At 38.4% G+C, this 27,870-nt stretch overlaps 2 pseudogenes; both read left to right on the top strand.

Annotated features, from left to right (window-relative positions):
• Nucleotides 1-1,794: 1,794 nt before the first annotated feature.
• On the top strand, nucleotides 1,795-17,194 carry LOC110747481 ((2S)-flavanone 2-hydroxylase-like; annotated as a pseudogene).
• Nucleotides 6,125-7,091, top strand: LOC148294067 ((2S)-flavanone 2-hydroxylase pseudogene; annotated as a pseudogene).
• Nucleotides 17,195-27,870: the final 10,676 nt, after the last annotated feature.

Raw genomic sequence — 27,870 nt, 5'->3', positions numbered from 1 at the left:
GGTTCATTGTGGGGTGGGTCTATGATGGGGGATGGGGGGAGCTCGAATGGGAAAGGGAGGGGAAGAGAGAGAGAGAGAGAGAGAGAGAGAGAGAGAGAGAGAGAGAGAGAGAGAGAGAGAGAGAGAGAAAGAAAGATGAGCTTGAGAAACTGCTTTGGCAAGAAAAAAAAAATGGTGGGATTTTGTTGCAGGTCAAGGGAAGATAGGTTGGAGAAGAAGACGCAGGGGGTGGGGTGGGTGGGTCCATAGGATTTTTTTCTTCTTTTTTTTCTTTAATTTTTTTTAAAATATTTTTTTTAATGATTTGATGGATTACTGGATGAAATGTTAATGATTTAGACGGCAGGGGGAACATTGATAATAAAATTTAATTCAAGCCCTTAATTCGCTAAAAAAAAAGGTCAGGGGGTAAATTGATAATTAGGTACAAGTTCAAGGGGCATTTCGGCATTATACCCTTTTTAATATTCCCAATTCCTAATCAAAAGCTGTTGGCAACAATTGTTTTGCATTATTAACCAAAAAGTCTATATGAAAACAGTTGTGATATTGTAACAAGGCAACAAATTTGAAAATGTAAATAATTGTTCAATCAACCCATAATTGGATCCAAGAAAATGAAGTGATTGGTGTGACACACCGATTAACCCTAAATAATGCGTTGGAGATAAGTTGTTGGTATGTGTCATCAATTTGGCCACCCAACTTCAACGGGCAGCGATGAATCTTTTTCCCTCGGTATAAAATTAGTCATATACCCATTATTAGCACTAATAATATAGATAAACCATACACCATTTAATTTCTATAAACAAACCCAAAAAAAAACCCCCCCAAAAATGACAGCTGGCTCTATTGAATTTAATTTTGATTATTACATTACTTTGATGCACTATTGAGTGTTTTGGGGTTGGGTTTGTTTTAAGAAATCAATGGTGGTTTTGTAATTTAAAAGAAGTTAAAAGCTTTTTTGTTATGTTGTAAATGTGCTTTGGGTGATCAATTCCATCACTTAGGGTTTGTTTGGTATTCTACTTTGATCCAATTTTATAAACTCAAAAACAGATTTGAAGTCCAAATCCACAAAAATTTAGGCCAATTTTTTAAAACCCGAACCCAAAAAAAAAAAAAAAAAACTCAAAAACACCCTCATTATTGAAAATAAAAAAATTGAAAACAAAAAATCCCATTACACAATTAGCTAGTCTTCTCACAACTAAGTGTTGGAATTTTAGGAGGTGTGATGTGTGTTGCTTTGATATCGTTGTTAGTTTATAGGATGAAGGAATTTAGGACAATAAGACAATAGGAATGGGAAACTTTTTCTAAGAGTAACTGATAGCAAAGTTGAATGAAGACATAGGAAGAAACTTTGAGAAGAAGCTTGCAATTTCTTTTATTAATTTTCTCTCTTTTTCCAATTTACTTTACAATGAACAGTATCTAATATTTATAACACATAAGCACTTAGTTTCTCAGCTACGACTTAACAAACACGTGACCCACGTGAACTTCTAACTAACTAAACAATTCAGCGTGACCCACGTGAACTTCTAACTAACTAAACAATTTAGCATGCCATGTCAGCATTATATACATGTCTTTTTGCCAATCAGTAACAAGGTAATTTTATTTGAATGGAGGAGAAAAGTTACAAAGCTTTTAGAGACTTAGTGGGATACAAGACAGATTGGTAGTTTTCATATTTTTTCTTGCTTGATTACATAAGTGGGCTGCTAGTGTTTAGGAAATACAACCACCGACTCTTCTTTCTAAATTATACTATAAATTCTGCTATCTTGTAAAAATCTCCACCAAATGTGCATTAGCCATGGCACTTGAGCTAGTCCTACTCATGATCCTCTTTCTTCTCTTAACTATCCCTCTTCTTCTCTTCCCAACCCTAACCTCCAAAATATTCCAAACCCATGTTCGTACCACTTTGCAAAACCCAAGGGAAGGTATCGTATAGTAGTGTAGCACGGAAGTCCGTGTGTTGTATCCACAGAGAGCAGTATAAAGAAAATAACAGATATTAAAAAGAACAAGTGTGATTGAGAGGTAGATTTCTGCAAGATTTGATTTAGGAAAAATTTAATTGATTAAAACACTAAGGCATTGGGGTTCCACTTTTAACATAAACATGCAACTCTTAATAATTTGATCCATAAAATATTTTCCAATGTAGTTGTTCAAAATAATTAAAGCTCTTTTTAATTTCCTTTAGAAGTATTCTAAGCATAACTTGTACCATTGGCAACAAACTATCAAAAAATAAACTTCATCAAAATTCTATTAATCTTTAGTAATTCTCTTCTCTTTTAAAAGTATGAAAGTTTTTTACTACATAATGAGAAAAACATGATTGAACCCATGAAATAGATTATCAAACATTCATCAATTAATTAAAAAAAAAACTACAAATTCCATTTGAACAAAAACTACAAAATCACATTAAAGCTTAAGTTTGGATCAAACTAATAAAAATTACATACTCATATTAAAAGCTTTCCCCCTAGCCTTTGCTAGGGAGTTAGTTCCCCATAAAATAAAACTAAAACAGAAATTTAGAACTAGAAGAATTGGAGGAAGGAGAGAGAGCTCAAGAGAAGATTGTGAGCTTGGTGTGTGTTTTGAAGCTTGAAAACTTCTCTATTTATAGGGCTAAGAGGGAGGAACATCATGATGAATTCCAACACCACCATTCCTATTCCAATACAATCCATAACTCCCACTTCATCTTGTCTAAGTTAGTGTGGTTGGAATCAATTCTTTTTCTTTTGTTTGCTTCCATCCCATACTTCTTTTCCTTTCAGCTTTTGGCAAGGGTGTGGCACTTCATGCATTCTTTTCAATTCTTTAGATGCTGCACCTCAAGCTTTCTTCACATGAGTTTTCAAAGGTGTTCAATTATGGCTGTCTTTTGCTGCCAACCCATGTGAGTTTTCTTTTGGTTGCTGGAAAAAACGATTCTTCTAAACCAGGCTTGGTGTAGGAAGGCCTGAGGTTTCAATATGTATCCAATGGGGCTCAAATTTTGATATGTCATAATAGACACCCATTGGAACAACATTTATGAAGAATGTATTCCCATCTGAGCAGTACAAGTGTACGTTTTGGGCCTTACAATTTGACTTCCGGAAATGGATTGGAATTGGCTTCATTTCTTTTCTTTCTTTTCTTTTTGCTTCACATGCATGCACATTCTTTCTCCTTAATAGCTCCAACATGCACCTATATAAAATCATGATATAAGAATAGAATGTAACAATTATTGCCCAATTGATAAGAGTTTGGGTGCCACTTCAAAGAGAGAGCTATCAAATAGAGAATTCAAATGAATTAGCCTATATTTCAATGAAGTGCAATCGGATTTGTAAAATGCAATGTAACATTCTAATTGGTGCAAAATTAATTAAAACAAAGTACTAACAAATATAGATTAGGGATAGAAATTGTAATCATTATGTGTTTATCAACCCACCTTCACCTCCCTCCAAGCCCCTTAGCTCTACCCATCATAGGCCACTACCACCTCCTCGGCCCTCTCATGCACCGCACCCTCCACAACCTCTCTTTCCGCTTCGACCCCTTATTCTCCCTCCGCCTCTTCTCGCTCCAATGCGTCGTCGTTTCCTCAACGGACCTAGTGAAAGAGTTCCTCAGCACCCATGAGCTCTCCTTCATATCCCATGCTCAGTCCTTCGCCATTGAACGCATAACCTACAATGCTTCCCTTGCATTTGCACCCTATGGACCTTACTGGAAGTTCATCAAGAAACTGACAATGAACGAGCTTCTAGGAAACCGTAGCATCAACAACTTAGTTTCCATTCGAACCCGAGAGTATCTTAGGCTTCTGAGGTTCTTGGCCAAGAAAGCCGAGAGTGGTGAAGCTGTGAATCTCACTGACGAGTTTCCGAAGCTTTGGAACAATGTGATCTTGTAGATGATTGTTGGGAATCGGGGTTTGAGCGCCGAATGTAGGGCGGTGCTGGCGGAGGAGGTGGTGGTGGTGGTGGTGCGGCAGGCCACGAGGCTTTTGGGAGAGGTGAGTTTGTGTGATTTTTTTTGGGTTTGTAAGAAGTTAGATTTGGGAGGGTTTGTGAAGAGAATTGAGGAGACGCACAGGAGGTTTGATGTGTTGGTGGAGAAGGTAATTAGAGAACGAGAAGAGCTGAGAAAGAAGGAACAGATGGAAGAGGAGGAGGAAGTCAAGGATTTTCTTGATACATTGCTTGATGTGTTGGAGGATGGGAGTGCCGAGGTTGAATTTAGGGCTTGTCCAATATAGGTCCCTACAATTAATATTTTCTAGACATATACCCATCATTCTATAAATCTATGTGTAAAACCCAATTTCAAATTTAAATGACCAGTAAGATATAAGAGGTCGTAGTATTCCTCTGTTTTTACATCCTTGCCATCATACTTCATATTTTATATATAATTTATTCCAAGCATTTCATTAACTGCTATAATTGTAATTAAAACTCCCTATTAATAGCATATCAATCACCCCATTTCTTTTAGTTGTCATTCCCTCTAACATATCGCCCCCTAAAATTGCAAACAAAAAATAAGAAAGTAAATTACATGTCCAATAATGTACATATGAAAAATAAAAATAAAAATATATACGTATAGAAATATAGGTATATTATTTTCCAAAAAAATTTAAAAAAAATAAGTCAGTTACTTTGTAATTGATATTTCCGAACATTTTTCATGAATTAAAAATAGGTACACAATAATTCATAGAAAATAGGTGCGTTGTATAATTGAAATTTATGCACATTTTTTATAAATTAAAAATAGGTACATTATACTAGGTAAATTGTTTTACTAGGTAGGTACGTTGTATAAAACAAAAAATTGGTACATTATACTAGGTAAATTGTTTTACTAGGTAGGTACATTGTATTAAAAAAAAAAAAAAAAAGGTACATTATTTGGAGAGAAAAAATAGGTTCAAAAAACAAACAATAAAAAGATGATCAAATTATTTTTCATAAAACAAGTAATAGGTTATTTAGAGGAAAAAAAAAGTACATTATTTAGAGAAAAAAGATGATAATTCAATCTTTTGAGAATACTTATAGAGATAATCAATTCCAGTCGTTGATTCTTCACAATGATTTACAACTTTGCTTCTCTATATTCTTGGTGTTTGTAGAAATGTATTCTGTGAAGTCAAAGTGCTGCACTGGTAGGCAAACAAGTTGTAACCCATTATTTTAACGGGTTTCGAGTCATGTTCGTGTTAACCCGTTAATTTAACGGGTTGACACGACACAACTCATTAAACTAACCAGACCTAAACACGACCTATTACACTTCGTGAATGACTCGACACGACCCGTTAAGAATAAACCAGGAAAAAAAAAACTATCACCCAACCAGCCAGCAATCCCTCTCTCTGCCCTTTTTCGCCCAATTTTCATCTTTTTTAAACACCATCTAGAAGTTCATAAGTTAGGGATTAGTCTTGCATAAAGATAAAATAAGAGAAATAAAATAGTTGGTTGATTAGATTATTTATATATATATATATAATAAAAAAGACAGAGATGGAGAGAAGAAGAGAACAAAAAAAAATGGAGAGAAAAGAAAGATATGGACAGAAGAAGAAGAAAAAGAAAAGGGAGAGAAGAAGAGAAGAAAAAAAATGGAGAAAAGAAGAAGAAGAAGAAGAAAAGGAGAGATGGGCAATTTTCGAAAAGGGAGAAGAAAAGGAAAAAAGTGAGATTGAGAGATGTAGAGAGGAGAAAAAAAAAAAGAGGGGGGGAGAGGAGAAAGTGGAATGAAGGAAAAATAATATTAAGAGAGAGAGAGAGAGAGAGAGAGAGAGAGAGAGAGAGAGAGAGAGAGATGGAGATAAGGAAAAGAAGAAAGAACAAAAAAAATAAGGCATTCGTCTTTGTCTATTGCTGTTGGGGATATGAGATTTTTTTTATAAATATATTTTATAAAATTACAGAATTACCCTCTTTCACGGGTGGATGCGAATATTCGCGAATTGACTCGACACGACCCGTTAGCTTAACGGGTTCACCCGTTTTCAACCCGACCCATTAAGCTCAACCTAAATACTAATAATTTGATGCGAATTCGTGTCGTGTTAATGGATCGTGTAAAATATTGCCGACTCTAACTAGTATATGAGTTACTTTGCCTTGATAATGTTGAAAGATTTTAATATAATTATCAATGAATCTTATATTCTCGATCTAGGATGATGTTTTACTTTACTAAAAACAACATAAATATTCTTTTCAGGATTTATTCACGGCTGGAACTGACACAAATGCAATTTCACTAGAGTGGGCATTGGCAGAGTTCATCAACCACCCAAGAGTGCTCAAGAAAGCAAGGGAGGAGATCGAGCCGTCGGAAATCGATGAGTAGCCGGAGAATTGGATGTTCCAAATCTTCCATACATCCAAGCCATCATAAAAGAAACATTTAGGCTACACCCACCAGTGGATGTGGTCATAAGAAACTGTGTACAACAATGTAAGATTAGGAAATATGACATCCCTACAAACACAATGCTAGATATGAATGTTTGGGCCATTGGAGGGGACCCAAAGAACTGGGAAAGCCCACTGGACTCTGGCCTGAAAGATTCTTGCAACTCGGTGAGGACGATGGCCGGATGAGTGCAGTGGATGTTGATGTTAGGGGCCAACATTTTCAACTCATGCCATTTGGGTCTGGGAGGAGGAAGTGTCCTAGTATGAACTTGACCATGAAAATGTTGCCTGGGGTACTTGCGGCTTTGATTCAGTGCTTCAATTGGAAGGTTGATGGGTCTGATTGCAAGAAGGTGAATGGTGATGATGTTCTTGAAATGGATGAACGGCTTGGAATGACTGCTCCGAGGGCGCATGATCTCGTGTGTGTTCCTGTTGCCCGCTTCAGCCCACTCAAAATCCTTGACCCATAAGGCAAACTTTTTTATTTATATGTTCATAAAAATATTCTGAAAGTTTATTGTGTGTGTTGTAGTAATACCCGTAAAGGGAAAATAACTTTAATGTATCTTTGTATTTTACAGCTTTAATGAGAAATAGCTTCTGTTTTTCTTAGTTCTTATGGGAAAAAAGGTAGGAAGAGTGAACGATGTTTTTTTTTTGCACACGACAATTGATGCATGTAGGACTATGTGGCAAGGCATTTCTTGTGTGCGCAAACGTGGCATGTGCAAAGTATAAAACCTTTGTTATTTTCTTTTTGGCATTGCCAACTTCTGGATGCATATGCATGTAATTACGGAGTGATTATAGAATATTACAGTGGTACGGTCATCTAGTATATTTTGTATATGTGTTATAATATAAGTAGATATTTATTAATATTATTTTGAAAGATTTACTATTATACCCAATACAGGAGCCCAAATTATAATATAAAAAACCCTATATGAAATGGACTTTAGATATACAACTAAAGTCCATTTACAACATAACAAAAAGGCTTTTAACTTCTGTTAAATTACAAAATTGCCATTGATTTCTTAAAACAAACCCAACCCCAAAAAAACCCAAAACACTCAATAGGGCATCAAAGTAATTTAATAATCAAAATTAATTTCAATAGAGTTTTTTGGGTTTGTTTATAGAAATTAAATGGTGTAGGGTTTATCTATATTATTAGTGCTAAGAATGGGTATATGACTAAATATCTCTATTATTTTCTAATAGCATATTATAAAACGAGTACAAGATATATCACGTGTACACATAGCCATACTACCATAATATTCTATAATTTCTTGTAATAACGGGTGTCACATTAGACAGTTTTCCTTTTAGCTTTGTGCGGCATATATATAACGATGAAAGTCATGGGCCGTTTAATTAGAAACCCATCATGAGTTTGAATAATAATTAGGGCTTCTTAGATATAGATCCATTTTCATCAAGATGTAATGGATGCAGTCCACATGCTCTCCCTTTTCAATTGCAGTCCAGTCTCACCAATTAAGCAAAGAGTATGTCCATAATTTTTTAAAAATTTACAGGATATGCCACTATCATAAATGGAATTATACGAAAACACTTTCCTAAAATTCAGTGTTTCCATTATATATATATATATATATGTGTGTGTGTGTGTGTATGTGTGTGTGTGTGTGTATGCATTTCCTTATATATATATAATGCGTTTTCCTTGAATATATATGTACCTACCTTAAAGGTAGGTGTTTTTTTCTTGAGTTATATATATATATATATATATATATATATATATATATATATATAGACACACACACACACACGTACCTGCCTTCCATGTAATAGTTTTTTTTTTTCCAAAGATTTTGTATATATATACATACGTACCTGCCTTACATGTAATTGTTTTTTTTTTGGTTTTCCAAAAAAAATTTGTACGGATTTTTATCTCAGTTGAGTTTAAAGATCCATACCAAGATATTATATGAGTTCAATTACCTGGGATAGAGGGTATAACTACCTAGACTATAGGTAATTTATGGATTTAATTACCTGGACCATAGGTAATTTATGGGTGTAATTACCTGCATACGAGGTGTATGCATAGGTACCTTACCTATTGTTAAGGTATGAAATTTTCATGAACTCTTATTACAAATTTTGATGTCGGTTTACCTTGTGAAATTTTAAAAATTCAATAAATAGATTTGCAATTAAATTAAAAAAAAATATGATAATTAATGTCCTACAAATCAATAACTTACCAGTTTTACAAATTCATAATTTACCTTATTTATGTTTTAGGAGCATAATTGGAAGAAAAAATTAAAAATTAAAAAAAGTAAATATCAATAAATCAAAAAAGGCATGTAATTTTATGTGGAACAAAAGTCAAAGAATTTGGATCAACAACAACTTCTGCGTGGATCGCACTCAATATCTCTCCTCATAATTGGACTTATGCCAAATTTTCTATAATAATTATTTTGGAGTGCTACAACAATTCCATTTGAGAATAGTCGTAAATGTGATAAGATTACCAAACTTTATAAGGCCTAATTATGGACACAACATGAATTGTATTTTTCAGGATTTCTTCACAGCTAGTACAGATACAACTGCTATTTCAATGGAGTGGGCGCTAGCAGAGCTCATCAACCACCCAAATGTGCTCAAGAAAGCGAGAGAGGAGATTGATCGAGTCGTCAGAAATAAACGACTAGTCGTAGAATCGAATGGTCCAAACCTTCCATACATCCAAGCCTAAAAGAGACATTCCAGCTACACCCGCCGGTATGTTTGGTCACAAGAAGATGTGTACAACAATGTAAGATTGGAAAATATGTGATCCCAGAAAACACAATGCTCCTTGTGAATGCTTGGGCCATTGGAAGGGACCCAAAGTATTGGGAAAGCCCATTGGACTTTAGCCTTGAAAGATTCTTAACATAGCTCGATGGAGGAGGCAATCGAACGGCTAGAATTGATGTTAGGGGGCAACATTTTCAATTTTTGCCATTTGGGTCTGGGAGGAGGATATGCCCTGGTGTGACCTTAGCCATGTAAATGCTGCCTAGGCTACTTGGGGCTATGATCCAGTGCTTTGACTGGAAGGTATTTAGTCATAGTTTACCCAACAAATGGTTTAAATTAAGTACTTGAGGGCTAGATGCAAGAACCTTATTGCTCAAGTGATTAAGAATATTTGTTACCTTTGCACTTGAAATCTGTGCTCGAATACTCCCTTTCCAATATCACTTGTTAAACTTAACAAATAGCAAAAATCAATATATTTTTTTGGGGGGTTTCTTCATCAAAAAAATTGGGAGAGAGTGGGAGTTGGGTGGAGCCAGAAAGGAGAATTCAACAGGTAAGATAGGGGAAAATATGGATGCCTCATGATGGGCTAAAGTGATTCCATCAAAGCCAATGGTTCCCGCCACAGTGAAGGTGGATTCCCTTTACCCCTATGATATCCAGGATCAAACCCTAATAGGATTTCTTTCCTCCAATATAACCGCAAAAAACAACATTTTTAATATTAACCAAAAAGTGTACAAGCAAAAACAACGTTTTTAATATTCCCAATTCCTAATCAAAAGCTGTTGGCAACAATTGTTTTCATTATTAACCAAAAAGTCTATATGAAAACAATTGTGATATTGTAACAAGGCAACAAATTTGAAAATGTAAATAATTGTTCAATCAACCCATAATTGGATCCAAGAAAATGAAGTGATTGGTGTGACACACCGATTAACCCTAAATAATGTGTTAGAACCTCAACGGGCAGCGATGAATCTTCTTCACTCGGTATAAAATTTGTCATATACCCATTATTAGCACTAATAATATAGATAAATCATACACCATTTAATTTCTATAAACGAACTCAAAAAAAAAAAACCCCCCCAAAAATCACATTTGGCTCTATTGAATTTAATTTTGATTATTAAATTACTTTGATGCACTATTGAGTGTTTTGGGTTTTTTTATGAGGTTTTGGGGTTGGGTTTGTTTTAAGAAATCAACGGTGCTTTTGTAATTTAAAAGAAGTTAAAAGCTTTTTTGTTATGTTGTAAATGTGATTTGGGGGATCAATTCCATCACTTAGGGTTTGTTCGGTATTCTACTTTGATCCAATTTTATAAACTCAAAAACAGATTTGAAGATCAAATCCACAAAAATTGTAGGCCAATTTTTTAAAACCGGAACCAAAAAAAAAAAAAACTCAAAAACACCCTCATTATAGAAAATAAAAAAATTGAAAACAAACAATTCCATTACACAGTTAGCTAGTCTTCTCACAACTAAGTGTTGGAATTTTAGGAGGTGTGATGTGTGTTGCTTTGATATCGTTGGTAGTTTATTGGATGAAGGAATTTAGGACAATTAGACCATAGGATGGAAAACTTTTTCTAAGAGTAATTGATAGCAAAGTTGAATGAAGACATAGGAAGAAACTTTGAGAAGAAGCTTGCAATTTATTTTATTAATTTTCTCTCTTTTTCCAATCTACTTTACAATGAACAGTATCTAATATTTATAACACATAAGCACTTAGCTTCTCAGCTACGACTTAACAAACACGTGACCCACGTGAACTTCTAACTAGCTAACTAAACAATTCAGCGTGACCCACGTGAACTTCTAACTAACTAAACAATTTAGCATGCCATGTCAGCATTATATACATGTATTTTTGCCAATCAGTAACATGGTAATTTTATTTGAATGGAGGAGAAAAGTTACAAAGCTTTTAGAGACTTAGTGAGATATAAGACAGCTTGTTAGTTTTCAAATTTTTTCTTGCTTGATTACATAAGTGGGCTTTTTGCTTAGTTAAGTCGGTTTGTACAGTAACCAACTTTGTCTAAGCCATTTTCAGCCATATATTGTAGTTTCTACTAGAGCTTTCTTTTTTTTTGGTGAAGAAACAGGGCTAATGCCCAACGAAGAAATTAAACAATGGCTAGAGGCCTACAGACTCCAAGTAAATCTTCACTAAGAAAAGACCTAATACTATCAGGAGGATCATGAAAGGTTGACAGACCCAACTCAAGACATGAACCCAATTCAGCTAATCTATCTGCCACCATATTGCACTCACGATATACATGATGGATAGAACAAACCCATATTTTGTTTATATAGTCTTGGCATCCCCACAACATAGCAGCAAGAGAATGAAGGTCTTCCACATTTTTTTTAAGCAGGTGTACCGCGATCGCTGAGTTAGACTCAAGCACAACTGCACTACAACCTATATCCCAAGCAATTTTCAGTCCAAGATAGATGCCCCATAACTCAGCTTCCAAGACTTGTCCTACACCAAGATTAACAGCAAAGCCTCTCATCCACTTTCCAGAACTATCTCTCAGTACACCCCCAGCAGCAATGCGTCCATCCTCACCTTTTCTGCACCCATCGGTATTGATTTTAATCACTCCTTCATTCAGATATTGCTAAGAGAGCGCAGCGAGAGAGCGGGTGGGTTTTCTATTTTTTTCAATATTGGCCTGTGTCCAATCTGCAACAGCCATAAGAATGACGTGTCTGGGGTTGTTAGGAAACACAAACCCATGATCAAATTTTTTTTTGTTCCTCCATTTCCAAAGAAACCAGCACGTGAAAGCAAATATGGTTGACCACTCCACTCCATAAGCCAAAATTGTATAGTTGTGTAAATTTTGTGCAACCCAAGTATGAAGATCAACAGCTTGCAACAAACTCAAATTCATAGGCATAAGGGACTGATGCCAAACTGAAATTGCCACTGGGCAATTCTGTACAATATGAGCTGCATTCTCCATTGGGGCACCACAAATATCATAATTAGCAGTCGTGGTCATCTTCCTTTTAACTCTTTGATAATTTGTTAAGAGTTTATCTTGATGCAGCAACCAAAGGAAATATTTAATTTTGGGGGGAGCCTTAATGTTCCATATAAAAGCCCAGCTAACATCCAAACTCAAAGATTCCCTACAATTAGCCATATATGCTGATTTAACACTAAAAGACCCATTGGTAGTATGCTTCCAAATAGGAGTATCTGGTTTACAACTTAATCCAGCAGGTACACACGTAATATGACCTACCATCTCAAGAGGTAAATCTTCCTTTAACTTTTCCAGGTCCCAAGTTCCATGAGACAGATAGTCATAAACTTTCAACTGTAATTTATCTTAAGGCACCCTCCCTAACCGACTTATCAAAGGCCCATCACTAACCCAATTATCTGTCCAAAAGTAAGTGTGCAGCCCCTCTCCCACTCTAATTTTTATCCCTTTTTTCAAAATATCTACACCATGTTGAATAGCACGCCATGTAGGAGAAGGATGCGAGTGCTTTGACCTTTCATTGCAATTAATATTAGAAACATTACCTTGTATGTATTTCTGAATTAGAGCATTTGACCAGAGGCTCTCCTTGTGTTGCAATAATCTCCATCCTACCTTGGCCAACATTGATTGGTTCACAAGATCAGTCTGCTTAAGACCCAGACGCCTTTCTTCTTGCTTTTACAAACTGTGTCCCACTTCACAAGGTGGGCCTTCGAAACAACATCACTACTCCCCCACAAAAAATTCCTATTTATTTTATCCAACTCCTCACAAGTACTAGCAGGGAGCCGAACAGTTTGCATAGTGTACAAAGGAATGGAAGCAGTCATTGATTGAATTAAAGTTGCTCTGCCAGGCAAACTAAGCAACTTGCCTTTCCAAGCAGTAAGCTTTTGCTGCACTTTATCCACCACACTTCGATAAGTAGCCTTAGTTAGTCTTGTATGAATTAATGGGGCCCCTAGATATTTCCCAAGGTTCGAAGTCAAAGGAGATTCACAAATACTACTAATCTCTGCAGCCAAACTAATTGGAACATTTGGGGAATAGAAGATTTGGGACTTCTCAACACTCACGACCTGACCAGAAGCTCGGCAAAATTTATCAAGACATCTCCTCATCACTCTTGCCTGTCGCGTGCTAGCTTCAGCAAAAAGGAGTAAATCATCCGCAAAACAAAGGTGGGAAATCTTAGGACCAGTTATAGAGATATTGACTGCTCGCCACTCCTTTTTTACAATAGCCTCACTGATTAGATGGGATAATTTCTCAAGACATTACACAAACAAATAAGGGGAGAGGGGGTCACCTTTTCTCAGTCCTCTTTTAGGAGCAAAGGAAGGAGTAGCTTCACCATTCAGATTTAATTGGAAGTGGACCATGGTAACACATTGCATAATAATCTTGATTGTAGCTGCTGGGAGTTTGATTTCTCTAAGCACAAATTCCAAAAAACCCCAGTTGACTCTGTCGTAAGCCTTAGAAAGATCAATTTTCCAAGCAACAAACCCTTTCTTCCCTTTAGAGTGTCTAAATTTATGAAGGAGCTCTTGAGCTAGAACGATATTGTCGGAGATTAGTCTTCCAGGGCTGAAACTAGCCTGATTAGGACTGATCAAGGTTTTAAGTAGAGGTCTTAGCCTCCCAATAATAAAAACTTAATTGCTTTACCAAATCACACACCTCAGCACCACAAATTTCCCAGCACTGTTGGTAAAAGTTCGCAGCAAAGCCATCCGGACCAGGAGCTTTATAAGGTCTAATTGTAAACATACTATGTTTAATCTCACTATTACTTTGGATGTCACTTTTCATGAAGAAGTACCGTATTATGTTTCTCCCTCCTCTTCAATTCAGGGGGAGAGGGGGAGTGAATTGAAGAGCGTTGGAGTGGAAGATCTTGGACGTGAAGATGAATGTGAAGGAATTTTTCACGAAATGGAAACGACCGGTCGCGCAGAGGAAGAGACCGGTCGTGATAGAACCTACCTGGAAACGACCGGTCGCACAGAAGGTCACGACCGGTCGCATGCCCCGATGACTGACAATAATGACTGCTTGGAAGCGACCGGTCGTACAGAAGGTCACGACCGATCGCAGGTTGATTTTTTGGAGGATTTTTGCTCTACCCCAGAAGAACGTGACAGTGATACTAGTGACTCTTGTGTATATGAGATCGATACAAGACCCTCCTCTGCCCTGCCATTGCCCCAGTCAAATCATGATACTGAGTCAAGTGAGGTAATGTCTGATGATCTATATGTGTCTACTTATCAATTACCCCCACGAACTACTCGTGAGAAACCCAAAGTACAATATTATCCTGATATACATGCCAAATCTAAATATCACATTAGCCATTATGTGACAACTCATCGTTTATCTAAGTCATATGCATCATATTTGTGTCAATTGTCTAGTGTATGTGTGCCAACTAAGCTGCAGGATGCACGATCTAACCCCAAATGGACGGATGCCATGAATGTGGAAATTGATGCCTTGAACAAGAATAAGACGTGGGATTTAGTTCCTTTGCCACAAGGGAAGAAAGCAGTTGGATGCAGATGAGTGTTTACTTTAAAACATACGGCTGATGGTTCTATTGATCGTTACAAGGCTAGATTGGTAGCCAAGGGGTATACTCAGACATATGGAGTGGATTATCTAGAGACATTTGCCCTAGTGGCAAAGCTCAACACTGTGCGTGTGCTTTTATCTCTTGCTGCTAACCACGATTGGCCCTTATTGCAGTTTGATGTCAAAAATGCTTTTCTACATGGGGACCTCCAGGAAGAAATTTATATGGATCTTCCTCCCGGTATTCCTGTGACCTCTAAGAAGAGTGTTGTATGTCGGCTGCAGAAGTCATTGTATGGATTAAAGCAGTCTCCAAGAGCGTGGTTTGGAAGATTTGCTGCATCCATGAAAAAGTTTGGGTATGTGCAAAGTAACTCTGATCATACTTTGTTTCTGAAGCGTCATAAAGGTAAATTGACGGCTTTAATTATTTATGTTGATGATATGATTGTGACTGGAGATGATCATGTAGAAATACAGAGTCTTCATAAGTATCTGGCTTCCGAGTTCGAGATGAAATCATTGGGTGATTTAAAGTACTTTCTTGGGATTGAAGTTGCCAGGTCTAAACATGGTATTTTTCTATCCCAAAGAAAGTATGTTTTGGATTTACTTGCAGAGACTGGGATGTTGGATTGTAAACCGATTGATACCCCTAGTGAGCAGAATCATAAGTTGGGGTTATATCCTGATCAAGTTCCGACTGATAAAGAACGTTATCAACGACATGTGGGGAAGTTGATTTATTTAGCTCATACCCGTCCGAACATTGCATATACTGTAAGTATGGTGAGTCAGTTTATGCACTCTCCTAGTGTAGATTATATGGGGGCTGTGACTCGTATTTTAAGGTATCTGAAAGTAACTCCTGACAAGGGATTGTTGTTTTCCAAATATGGTCATACAGATGTGGAAGGGTATACTGATGCTGATTGGGCTGGTTCAGCTACTGATAGACGTTCTATGTCTGGGTATTTCATGTTTGTTGGTGGTAACCTTGTTACTTGGAGAAGAAAGAAACAAAAAGTGGTGTCTCGATCTAGTGCCAAGGCCGAGTATCGTGGGATGGCTCATGGCGTATGTGAGTTACTATGGTTGAGGAGATTGTTGAGAGATCTTGGTTTTGGGCCACAGAAGCCCATGGATTTATATTATGACAATAAGGTTGCAATTGCAATTGCACATAACCCAGTGCAACATGATCGTACAAAGCATGTGGAGGTTGATCAAAATTTCATTAAAGAGAAGTTGGATGCGAAGATTGTTTCCTTCTCGTTCATCAACTCTGAGTATCAGTTAGCCGATGTCCTCACAAAAGCTGTCTCTTCCAGTATCTTCCTCAACTCGCTTGACAAGTTGGGCATGTGCAACATCGTTGCTCCAGTATCTTCCTAAATACTAATAATTTGATGCGAATTCGTGTCGTGTTAATGGGTCATGTGCAATATTGCCGGGTCTAATTGGTATATGAGTTACTTTGCCTTGACAATGTTGATAGATTTTAATATAATTATCAATGAACCTTATATTCTAGATCTAGGATGATGTTTTACTTTACTAAAAACAATTGAAATATTCTTTTCAGGATTTATTCACGGCTAGAACTGACACAAATGCAATTTCACTAGAGTGGGCATTGGCAGAGCTCATCAACCACCCAAGAGTGCTTAAGAAAGCAAGGGAGGAGATCGATCGAGCCGTCGGAAATCGACGAGTAGCCGGAGAATCGGATATTCCAAATCTTCCATACATCCAAGCCATCATAAAAGAAACATTTAGGCTACACCCACCAGTGCCTTTGGTCATAAGAAACTGTGTACAACAATGTAAGATTGGGGTATATGACATCCCTACAGACACAATGCTACATATGAATGTTAGGGCCATTGGAAGGGACCCGAAGAACTGGGAAAGCCCACTAGACTTCTGGCTTGAAAGATTCTTGCAACTCGGTGAGGACGATGGCTAGATGAGTGCAGTGGATGTTGATGTTAGGGGCCAACATTTTCAATTCATGCCATTTGGGTCTAGGATGAAGAAGTGTCCTGGTATGAACTTGACCATGAAAATGTTGCCTGGGGTACTTGCGGCTTTGATTCAGGGCTTCGATTGGAAGATTGATGGGTCCGATTGCAAGAAGATGAATGGTGATGATGTTCTTGAAATGGATAAACGGCCTGGAATGACTGCTCCGAGGGCGCATGATCTTGTGTGTGTTCCTATTGCCCGCTTCAGCCCACTCAACATCCTTGACCCATAAGGCAAACTTTTTTATTTATATGTTGGTCATAAAAATATTCTGAAAGTTTATTGTGTGTGTTGTAGTAATACCCGTAAAGGGAAAATAACTTTAATGTGTCTTTGTAGAAAAAAGGTTGGAAGAGTGAACGATGTAGCAATTATGGTTGACTCAAAACTGAAGCTGCTTTGTAACACAATACTGTTAGGGTAATGCTATGCTTACCACATAATTATACCACATTTTTAATACCATCTCACGTGGCAGTTGAGGTGGATATCCAACTCATTAAAATTATATTAGTTTTTTTTTTACATATCAATTTCTTATTATTTTCATTAATTACAAAAACCTAACCCTACTGACTACTTGGCTCTCACCTGTTGTTGCCGCCACCATCATCGTCACACTACTGACTAATTGGCTCTCACCTGTTGTTGCCGCCACCATCATCGTCACACTACTGACTACTTGGCTCTCACCACCGCGGCCTTCTTTGAGATTGTTGTTGCTACTACAACTTCCATATATAGTCTCTTATCGCGGATGCCACCCCATCATCCCTAGAACCAACACTCTACTTCCTCACTGCCACAACCGTAACTATCACACAACTTCCATATATAGTCTCTTGTCGCGGATGCCACCACTAGAACTACTCATACCACTGCTGCCACCAACCACGACCAACATCACCAACCAAGCCACTTTCACCTCCAGCATTGCATTCAAATTCCATCATGATTCACATGTTATAAAAAAACAATAAAATTTGCAAATTCTAGGAAATTTCCAACTACTTTCAAATGTTATAAAAACATGTTATCGGGAATTCTTCACTGCTGGGACAAAGATGAAAAATGGAGTAGGTTTTCTATAAATTTTGCTTGATTTGTTGGAAAAAAGGGAGCGTAGAGGGTGAGGAGGCGATACTTACAAGAGTTCACATCAAAGCTCTAATTACGGTAAGGATTTTTTATTTTTTATTTTTTTAAACAAGTGGAGTTGGTTTGCATTATAAGATTTTTTTTATTTTTTATTTTTTATTTTTTGTAAGTGGATTATATGTTAGAAGTCTCATGCATGCATTTTAGGACCTGTCATGTTTTGCACACGACAGTTGATGCATGTAGGACTATGTGGCAAGGCATTTCTTATGTACGCAAACGTGGCATGTGCAAAGTATAAAACTTTGTTATTTTCTTTTTGGCATTGCTAACTTTTGGATTCCTATGCATATGCATGTACGGTCATCTGGTATATTTTGTATATGTGTTATAATATAAGTAGATATTTATTAATATTATTTTGGGAGATTTACTATTATACCCAATATAGGAGCCCAAATTATAAATAATAATAAAAACCCTATATGAAATGGACTTTAGAAATACACCAAAAGTCCATTTCCAACATAACAAAAAAGCTTTTAACTTCTTTTAAATTACAAAATTTCCATTGATTTCTTAAAACAAACCCAACCCCAAAACCTCATAAAAAAACCCAAAACACTCAATAGGGCATCAAAGTAATTTAATAATCAAAAATAAATTTAATAGAGCTTTTTGGGTTTGTTTATAGAATTTAAATGGTGTAGGGTTTATTTATATTATTAGTGCTAAGAATGGGTATATGCCTAAATATCTCTATTATTTTCTAATACTATATTATAAAAGAAGTACAAGATATATCACGTGTACACATAGCCATACTACCGTAATATTCTATAATTTCTTTTAATAACGGGTGTCACATTAGACAATTTTCCTTTTAGCTTTGTGCGACATATATATGACGATGAAAGTCATGGGCCGTTTAATTAGAAACCCATCATGAGTTTGAATAATAATTATGTTGGAGTGCTACAACAATTTCATTTGAGAATAGTTGTAAATGTGATAAGATTACCAAACTTTATAAGACCTAATTATGGACACAACATGAATTGTATTTTTCAGGATTTCTTCACAGCTGGTACAGATACAACCGCTATTTCAATGGAGTGGGCGCTAGCAGAGCTCATCAACCACCCAAATGTGCTCAAGAAAGCGAGAGAGGAGATTGATCGAGTCGTCAGAAATAAACGACTAGTCGTAGAGTCGGACGGTCCAAACCTTCCATACATCCAAGCCGTCATAAAAGAGACATTCAAGCTACTGAGATGTTTAATGAGTGGATGGCAAATAGAGCAACATAACATAAGTATTTGTTTTTTTTTTTTTTTTGATCAAATAGAAAGATTCATTCAACCGTAGCACCAACCAATGATAACGTTTACAAATGAACGGAGAGCGTTAGTGTGGCCTCATTAAAACCTTGCCATCCAAAACCCCCAATGGGGGAAAATCCGGTCAAGGAAAAAGAGTACCACCGCATCTCAAAAACAAACAATGAATTACACCATAGCTATATCCTTATCTAAAAAAATGCTTAACCATGGAGGAGCACGGTCTTTCCAAAAAAGGCGAGATCTCACTCTCAACCCATGCTGAGCTAGACTATGTGCCACCCCATTACCCTGCCGGTGTTGGTAGAACACTCCAGTCACCTCTCGATCAACCATTAACCGACGAACATCCTCCACCACATTACCAATATTACTCCACCAATCCAAACCATCTTTAAGCATAGAAACAGCTTCTTGAGAATCAAGACCAATGGTAAACCGAGTAAAACCCATGTATCCCATCATCAATAACCCTTCCCGGACAGCCACTAACTCCGTGCCCAAAACATCCAAACCAGGTGGACCAAACGATGCGAAACCACAGATAAAGTTTCCGGCGTGGTCACGACAAACTCCCCCCCAGACCCCGATCACCTTGCTCACGTCCCACAGCCCCATCACAGTTAAGGAGAAGAGTATTGACCCGTGGTTTCAACCAATGGGCCTGCGGAGAGACGAGGGGGAGCTTGGACCGCTCCTCACAAGATTTAAACACTTCCAGCATTTCCATCGTGTTTTCCACCATATTATCCACCCGTGTAATCTGTTTCCCATGCAAAGAATCATTACGTAGTTTCCACGCACTCCACGCACAACAAGCAAAGCGCTCTAAGTCAGCTTTCGACAGCATTGAAGCCACAGCCTCAAAAGCATCAGCGAAGGTGCCCCCCGCCATATTAATTCGCCGGATGAAATGGGTACACTTCCATAGCTTTTGACTCATTTTACACGACCACAAAGCGTGGAAAGCATCTTCAGGATAGTTCCCACACCTTGAGCACACATGAGACGGAAGCACCCTTTTCTTAAATAAATTGACTGCAGTTGGCAGAATTTCAGTACATGCCCGCCACAGCAGCATCTTAATTTTGTTGGGGACAGCTAGCTTCCAAATTCGCTTCCAGAAGCCTTCTTGAGCACTCTGATCCGATCCTCCCACTCCAAAATCATCATCGCACTGCCTTACCGCCACACGATACCCAGTTTTAACAGAATATTTCCCGTTCTTTGAGAAAAACCAATATTTGCTGTCACCCAGCTGTGAAATTGATCCCAAAGCGATGCCAGAAATGATATCCCGATCTTCCAAGCTAAAATGTTGCTCGAACAGTGGCAAATTCCAAGAGCCAGAAGCCGTTAGAAGGTCAGAGACCATAGACGTCTGCTCCAGCCCTCTAGTCATCAATGGTTTAAACGTAAAAGGTTTTGGAATCCACTTATCTTGGAGAACACGGATAGAAGCTCCATTGCCCACCCTCTAAAGCAAGCCATCCTCAATAACCTCACGTCCCCACAGAATAGATCTCCATATCAGTGACGGCGAACTCCCCAAACTAGCCTGCATAAAATCATCCTCTGGAAAATATCGGGCTTTAAGCATCTTAGCCACCAGAGAGGTGGGGTTCTCTAAAATTCGCCAAGCCTGTTTTGCGACCATGGCTTTATTAAAAGCTTCAAAGTGTCTGAAACCAAGGCCTCCCAGCCATTTTGGTTTACACAATTTTCTCCAACCCAACCAATGAATTCCTTTCCTACCACTCTTCCCCTACCAGTACCTTGCAATCATAGCAGATAATTCCTGACACAAAGATTTTGGCAGCTGAAATACTCCCATTGTATAAGTAGGTAGTGCCTGACCAACCGCCTTAATTAAGACCTCCTTGCCCGCCGCTGACAGCAACTTCGTATCCCAAGTATTAAGCTTGCGCCACACTTGTTCTCGCACATGATTAAACATCCGGGATTTGCTGCGTTGAGCTAAGGTGGGCAGCCCAAGGTAGCGTTCATGACATGTAACAATCGGCACTCCAAGCATTTCAGCAATCAGTTGCTTCATCACCGGATCAGTGTTGGGGCTAAAACAAACTGCAGACTTATCAAAATTTATTTTCTGACCAGATGCTCTCTCATACATGCTGAGAATTTGAAGCAAATAAGCACAATCAGCAAGATGGGCATTACAAAAAAATAGGCTATCATCTGCAAAAAAATAAATGAGAAATAGTAGGTGCTCCCTGAGCCACGGAAATGCCGCTAATACGCTTGATTCTGAGTGCGTTAGAAAGCAAAGCAGACAGTCCCTCCGCACAAATTAAAAACAGATAAGGAGAGAGAGGATCTCCCTGACGCAGCCCCCTTGATGGCACAATCAGTCCCGACGCCACCCCCCGAACTTGAACAGAGTATGTAACAGTGGATATACAATCCATGATTAGCTCCACCCACCTATCGGTAAAGTCCAAACGCTTAAGCATAGCCTCAATAAATGTCCATTCCACCCTGTCATAAGCTTTAGACATATCCAGCTTTAGTACCATTTTCTTCAGCTTACTCCCACCACGCCGTTTAATAGCATGGATGCTTTCAAAAGCAGCAAGAATGTTGTCCGTAATCAGCCGTGTAGGGACAAACGCGCTCTGAAACTCGGAGATGATAAGCGGCATAATAGGCTTCAACCTGTTAACTATAGTCTTGGAAATCATCTTATAGATTACTGTACACAAACTAATCGGCCGAAACTCCGTAACTTTTACCGGATTGTCAACCTTAGGAATGAGCGTCAAAAGTGTGTGATTAATTGCTTTCACACTGGCACCCCCATTCAATACATTAAGGCAGTACCCTACCACATCATTGCCTACCACCCCCCAATACTTCTGATAAAACAGTGCCGACATACCATCCACTCCTGGAGACTTAGTAGGAAACATTTGACCCAAAGAAGTTTCGATCTCCTCCTTTAAGAAAACTTGGTTGAGGCGCAAATTTTGAGATTGAGTGAGTATCGGTTTGACCACCTCAGTGACTGCCCCTGCCTCATGAAGTCCATTTGAAGCAAACAAGCCTTGAAAATAATCACAAAAAACAATGCCAATACTTTCCGTAGATGTACGCCATATCCCCTGATCATCTGCAATAGTCTTAATTAGGTTCCGTCGTCCCCGCATTTTTGCATGTTCATGGAAAAATCTAGTATTTTTGTCCCCATATTTCATCCATGAGACCCGCGATCTCTGCCTCCACAACATCTCTTCTCGTTCCAGTAACACATCCATTTCCCTACAAATATCTCTCTGTTGAGCCTCAACTATTGGAGAAGACCTTCTGCTTTGGGTGTCATCTAACTTCCGCTGCAGACTTCGGAGCTTTGTGGGTATTCGGCCTACATGGTCATTATTCCACGTCCGCAGAGGCCCTTGACATGCCTTCAATTTCTCTACGACAGTTCCAGTCTCAGACTCCCAAGCATGCGTAATGACATCTTGGCAACCCTCAACAGTAGTCCACATTTCCTCGAACAAAAACCGCTTATGCGTCCGTGCCCAAGTACTTGGTCTCAAATATGACAACAAAGGGAGATGGTCAGACACCATAGAATTCAGATGATGCGTTGTGACCTCAGGAAAGGTCCTAACAAAGTCACCATTAGCCACCATTCTATCCAGCCGAAGCTTTACATTCCCATCACCTTGCCACCGGTTAGACCATGTAAACTTATACCCCTGAAACCGAATAGTTGTCAAACCACACTCCTCCAAAGCTTCCCAAAAGGCACTCATTTGTGACATTGGTCGGAAACGGCGACCCAAGTACTCATGAGCCTCAAGTATTTCATTGAAATCCCCACCTACAAGCCATGGCCCTTGAACAGTCCCTGCAATTCGTCGTAGCAAATCCCAAGAGTGCCGTCGTAACCTCGTTTCAGGATTACCATAAAACCCAGTAAAGCGGAAAGTCTCCATATCCACACCCTTTAAAATAGCGTCAATATGCCCTGGAGAAGAAGAAAGAATAGATACTTCCACTCCGTGTTGCCATAACAAAGCTAAACCCCCCGCCATTCCTTCTCTTCCCACACTGAAGCACCCCATCATACCCAACTGCCGTTGCACACACTCCATCTGGCGCACCGTCTTTTTGGTCTCCGACAAAAAGATGATACGAGGCTTTTTATCTCTGAGAAGGAATCTCAGAGCTCGGAATGTTCGTGGGTTACCCAGACCCCGAACATTCCAGCATAAGATTGTCATTGCTCGTGATGGGCCCGACCCCCGGGACCCATCACGGGTGTGCGCTTAGCACCAGATGTATTATCAGTCATCACCGGACTCCCCCGAGGCCTGGCACGGCCTCGCTGAAAGCCACGTCGTATACTACCTTTGCAGAATGAGGTTGGCGGCCCCAAGATAGCAGAAGCCGCAGTGATATCTTCCCCCAAAATTGTTTTGCCCTTGTCCAAACGCCTTGGAGCAGTATGAAGAATCTGTGAGATATCCTCATCCAGCCGCAGGGGACCCATATCCGACCTCGCAGCCTCAGTGACCCCTTGGTTCAGATGCACCCTACCTTCCCTGTGGCCCACCACATCACCATCGGCCCCTTGTGAGGAGACCGTGACCTCCTTTTCCTTGTGCACTCGACGCCTTTTAAAGACTTGCGCCAAGGGGCAATCCATCCCATTATCCATCTCCATCATTCCTTGCCCGTCAAAGGCCTCGTCGAAGGATCGAACCACCCCCGTACGCTTGGACGGCATCGAAGCCGTGTCATCCTTTTGAGGTTCGTCATCAAACAAACCTAGTCGCTGGCCTGTTAACTGATTCTCTGCCCGGATACTATACACATCCTTCATTATCGTTTTCCACCGTCTGTATTGTTCAACTTCAATAGCCCCTGAGGCCTTGACACTGCATGCAGCACCCACGTGGTCCAGTCGCCCACAATATAAACAGAAATACGGGAGCCGCTCATATTCGATTTCATACTGTTTTGCCGGTTCATCTGCCGACAAACGCAGTGTGACACATCGTTTCAGCGGCTCATTGATTTTCAAACCCACCCTGATACGTAGAAAGCTCCCCAAGCAGTCTCCATTTAAGCCACGATCCACCATGTAGAACGTACCCAAAAAATTACCTAGTTTTTCTCCCATGGCCGGGGTCAGAAAAATCGGCGGAATACGGCGCACACGCACCCAAAAACTTTGCGAATCCACCGAAACGGACATAGGATCCACTTCACCATCAGTGCTCGCCAGTAGCAACAGCGCCCTATCAAAAGTCCAAGGGGAGCCCCTCATCACCTTCTTCCTATCGAAATCTGTTTTGAAAGAGAACAAGAACCTCTTGGGGTCGTCCAGAGACACCGCAGTGAACTCCTCCCTGGTATGCCAAATCCTCTTCAACGTGCCAAATAAAGCCTCCTTATGAAACGCCTTTGAAGTGAGCAATTTCCCAACAAGCAAGAACCGTTCAGCCTTCAAGTTTCCCAGATCCTCTAACCCGACAACCTCCACTGATTCAGATTCTGAAATTGCCAAGGAAGAGGTGAGACCTGATACCAGTTCATCAACAGCCGCCATCATCCACTCAATGCTTCCCTGTGTAAGCCGAAGGCAACACCCAAACCCCGCTTGAACAAAAGTGCTTCCCTCTGTACGCCGAAGGCAACACCCAAAACCCGCTTGAACAATAGTTCCGCCGTATTCCACACTGTACGTGTGATGAAACAGACACCGTTGAAAGCAGCCGTGAACCACAAGCAATCACTTAGAAACCCTAACCAACCTGTACTGGAGACTGGCGGCACTAAAACCCTAACCTAGGAGGAAGGGACTTTCTGACATCCAGCAATTTAATTACATAAGTATTTGTTGATCATTTGAATGTACTTAAAAGAATTTTCGTGTTATTATTAATTTTGTGAATTTTGGGACTATTTTTATGGTATCTTCATGTGATTTCTTATTTTTAATTTTGTCTAATGTTTTTTATATTAAATTTAATTATTTCTAATATTAAATAATTTTAATAAACATTAAAATAAATTTTGTTTGAAGTCCAATGTAGTCCAGTCCATACTTGTACCAAACAACGGATTGGACTTTAGTCCAGTGCAGTCTAGTCCAATATAATGTGCCAAACAACTTATTAAAGTCCAACCTAATCTAAGCCAAACCAGTCCAATCCCAACCAGTCCAGTCCAGCCCACCAAACGAGGCCAATGCTCCTTGTGAATGCTTGGGCCATTGGAAGGGACCCAAAGTATTGGGAAAGCCCATCAGACTTTAGCCCTGAAAGATTCTTAACATAGCGCGATGGAGGAGGCAATCGAACGGCTAGAATTGATGTTAGGGGGCAACATTTTCAATTTTTGCCATTTGGGTCTAGGAGAAGGATATGCCCTGGTGTGAACTTAGCCATGCAAATGCTGCCTAGGCTACTTGGAGCTATGATCCAATGCTTTGAATGGAAGGTATTTAGTCATAGTTTACCCAACAAGTGGTTTAAATTAAATACTTGAGGGCTAGGTGCAGGAGCCTTATTGCTCAAGTGGTTAAGAATACTTGTTACCTTTGTACTTAAAAACTGTGCTTGAATACTCCCTTTCCAATATCACTTGTTAAACTTAACAAATAGCAAAAATCTTTTTTTTGGGGGGGGGGGTTGGTGTTTCCTCATAAAAAAATTGGGAGAGAGTGGGAGGTGGGTGGAGCCAGAAAGGATAATTCAACAGGGAAGATAGGGGAAAATATGGATGGGCTAAAGTGATTCCATCAAAGCCAATGGGTTCCCGCCACAGTGATGGTGGATTCCCTTTACCCCCTATGATATCCAGGATCGGACCCTAATGCGATTTCTTTCCTCCAATATAACAACAAAAAAAAAACATTTTTAATATTAACCAAAAAGTGTACAAGCAAAAACAACATTTTTAATATTCCCAATTCCTAATCAAAAGCTGTCGGCAACAATTGTTTTGCATTATTAACCAAAAAGTCTATATGAAAACAATTGTGATATTGTAACGAGGCAACAAATTTGAAAATGTAAATAATTGTTCAATCAACCCATAACCAAGGTCTTAAATATCGATAATTTCGGAAATATCGGTGGTTCAAAAACACAGAAATATTGATGGAAATATCGGGAAAATATCGATATCGATAAAAATTGAATAAAAACCATGGAAATTATAATAAATACATGGAAATTTTTAATGAAACTTTAGAAGAAGTTTATTTAGTCAATCATCTATTATTTTGACACAAAAAATTGGAAGGAAATGCATAGTGGGTTTGAGTGATTTAAGTTGATTATATTGCGAGCTGACAAACTCGGTGACTTAGAAAATCTTGAGTAATTAATGAAAGATAATTAAACAACCCCTAGTAATTTATTTATCATTTTTTAGTACAATATTTTACACTTTATAAATTGCATGGTAAGATACATGAGTAACCTTATTTCACTGGACATGGTACACATTCTTATATTTATTATTTATAAAAAATTGAAAAATAATTAAAGATGTAAACCAACTTTTTAAGATGAAACAATGCAAAAATAAAAAATAATAAAAAACACACCAAACTTATTCCAATTAATAAAAATATCATTCAATAAATCAAGCTCAAATATGTATTATGTAAATCATAAATTTTATCACAATAATAACACTAACTCAAATAATAAATAAACTCACCCAAAAATAACCCAAATAACAAAATACCTTGAATATTACAAAAAAAAAAAATTAAGGGGAACACAATGGGTGTTGAACCATTGACCTCAAAGTCCTTTTCAATCCACAAACCACTATGGTAAATGATATTTTTATATTATTGATGTATACTTTTAATATTTATAGGTGTACCCAACAGAATTTAAAAATATTTAAAAAACCCTAACAAATATCTTCCTTTTTATGAAAATGTCGGCTTCTTTCTTCTCCCTCTCAGCCGCCGCCTTCTTCCTCTCTCTCCCTCTTTTTTCTTTGAGATATTTAGTCAAATACCCATTCTTAGCACTAAAACTATAAATAAACCCTACACCATTTAATTTCTATAAACAAACCCAAAAAAAACCCAAAAAATGACAATTGGCCATATTGAATTTAATTTTGATTATTAAATTACTTTGATGTCCTATTGAGTATTTTGGGCTTGTTTATATGTTTTGGGGTTGGGTTTGTTTTGAGAAATCAATGGCAGTTTTGTAATTTAAAAGAAGTTAAAAGTCTTTTTGTTAAGTTATAAATGGGTTTTGGGTGTGTTTCTAAAGTCCATTTCATATAGGATATTTTTATAATTTGGGCTCATATATTGGGTATATTAGTGAATCTCCCTTTTTCTTTTCCCTCTGGTTTTCTTCTTCCTCCCCCTCTCTCTCTTTCTTCTTCCTCCCTATTTCTTCTCCATAGCAGCTTGCAACTTCTCTCTCTCTCTCTCTCTCTCTCTCTCTCTCTCTCTCTCTCTCTCTCTCTCTCTCTCTCTCTCTCTCTCTTCTTCCTCCCTATTTCTTC

The sequence above is a fragment of the Prunus avium genome, chromosome 6 (genome assembly GCF_965620075.1).
Source record: "Prunus avium chromosome 6, drPruAviu1.hap1.1, whole genome shotgun sequence".
In the NCBI taxonomy this organism is placed as follows: domain Eukaryota; kingdom Viridiplantae; phylum Streptophyta; class Magnoliopsida; order Rosales; family Rosaceae; genus Prunus; species Prunus avium.
This window is presented reverse-complemented; position numbering and strand designations above follow the sequence as displayed.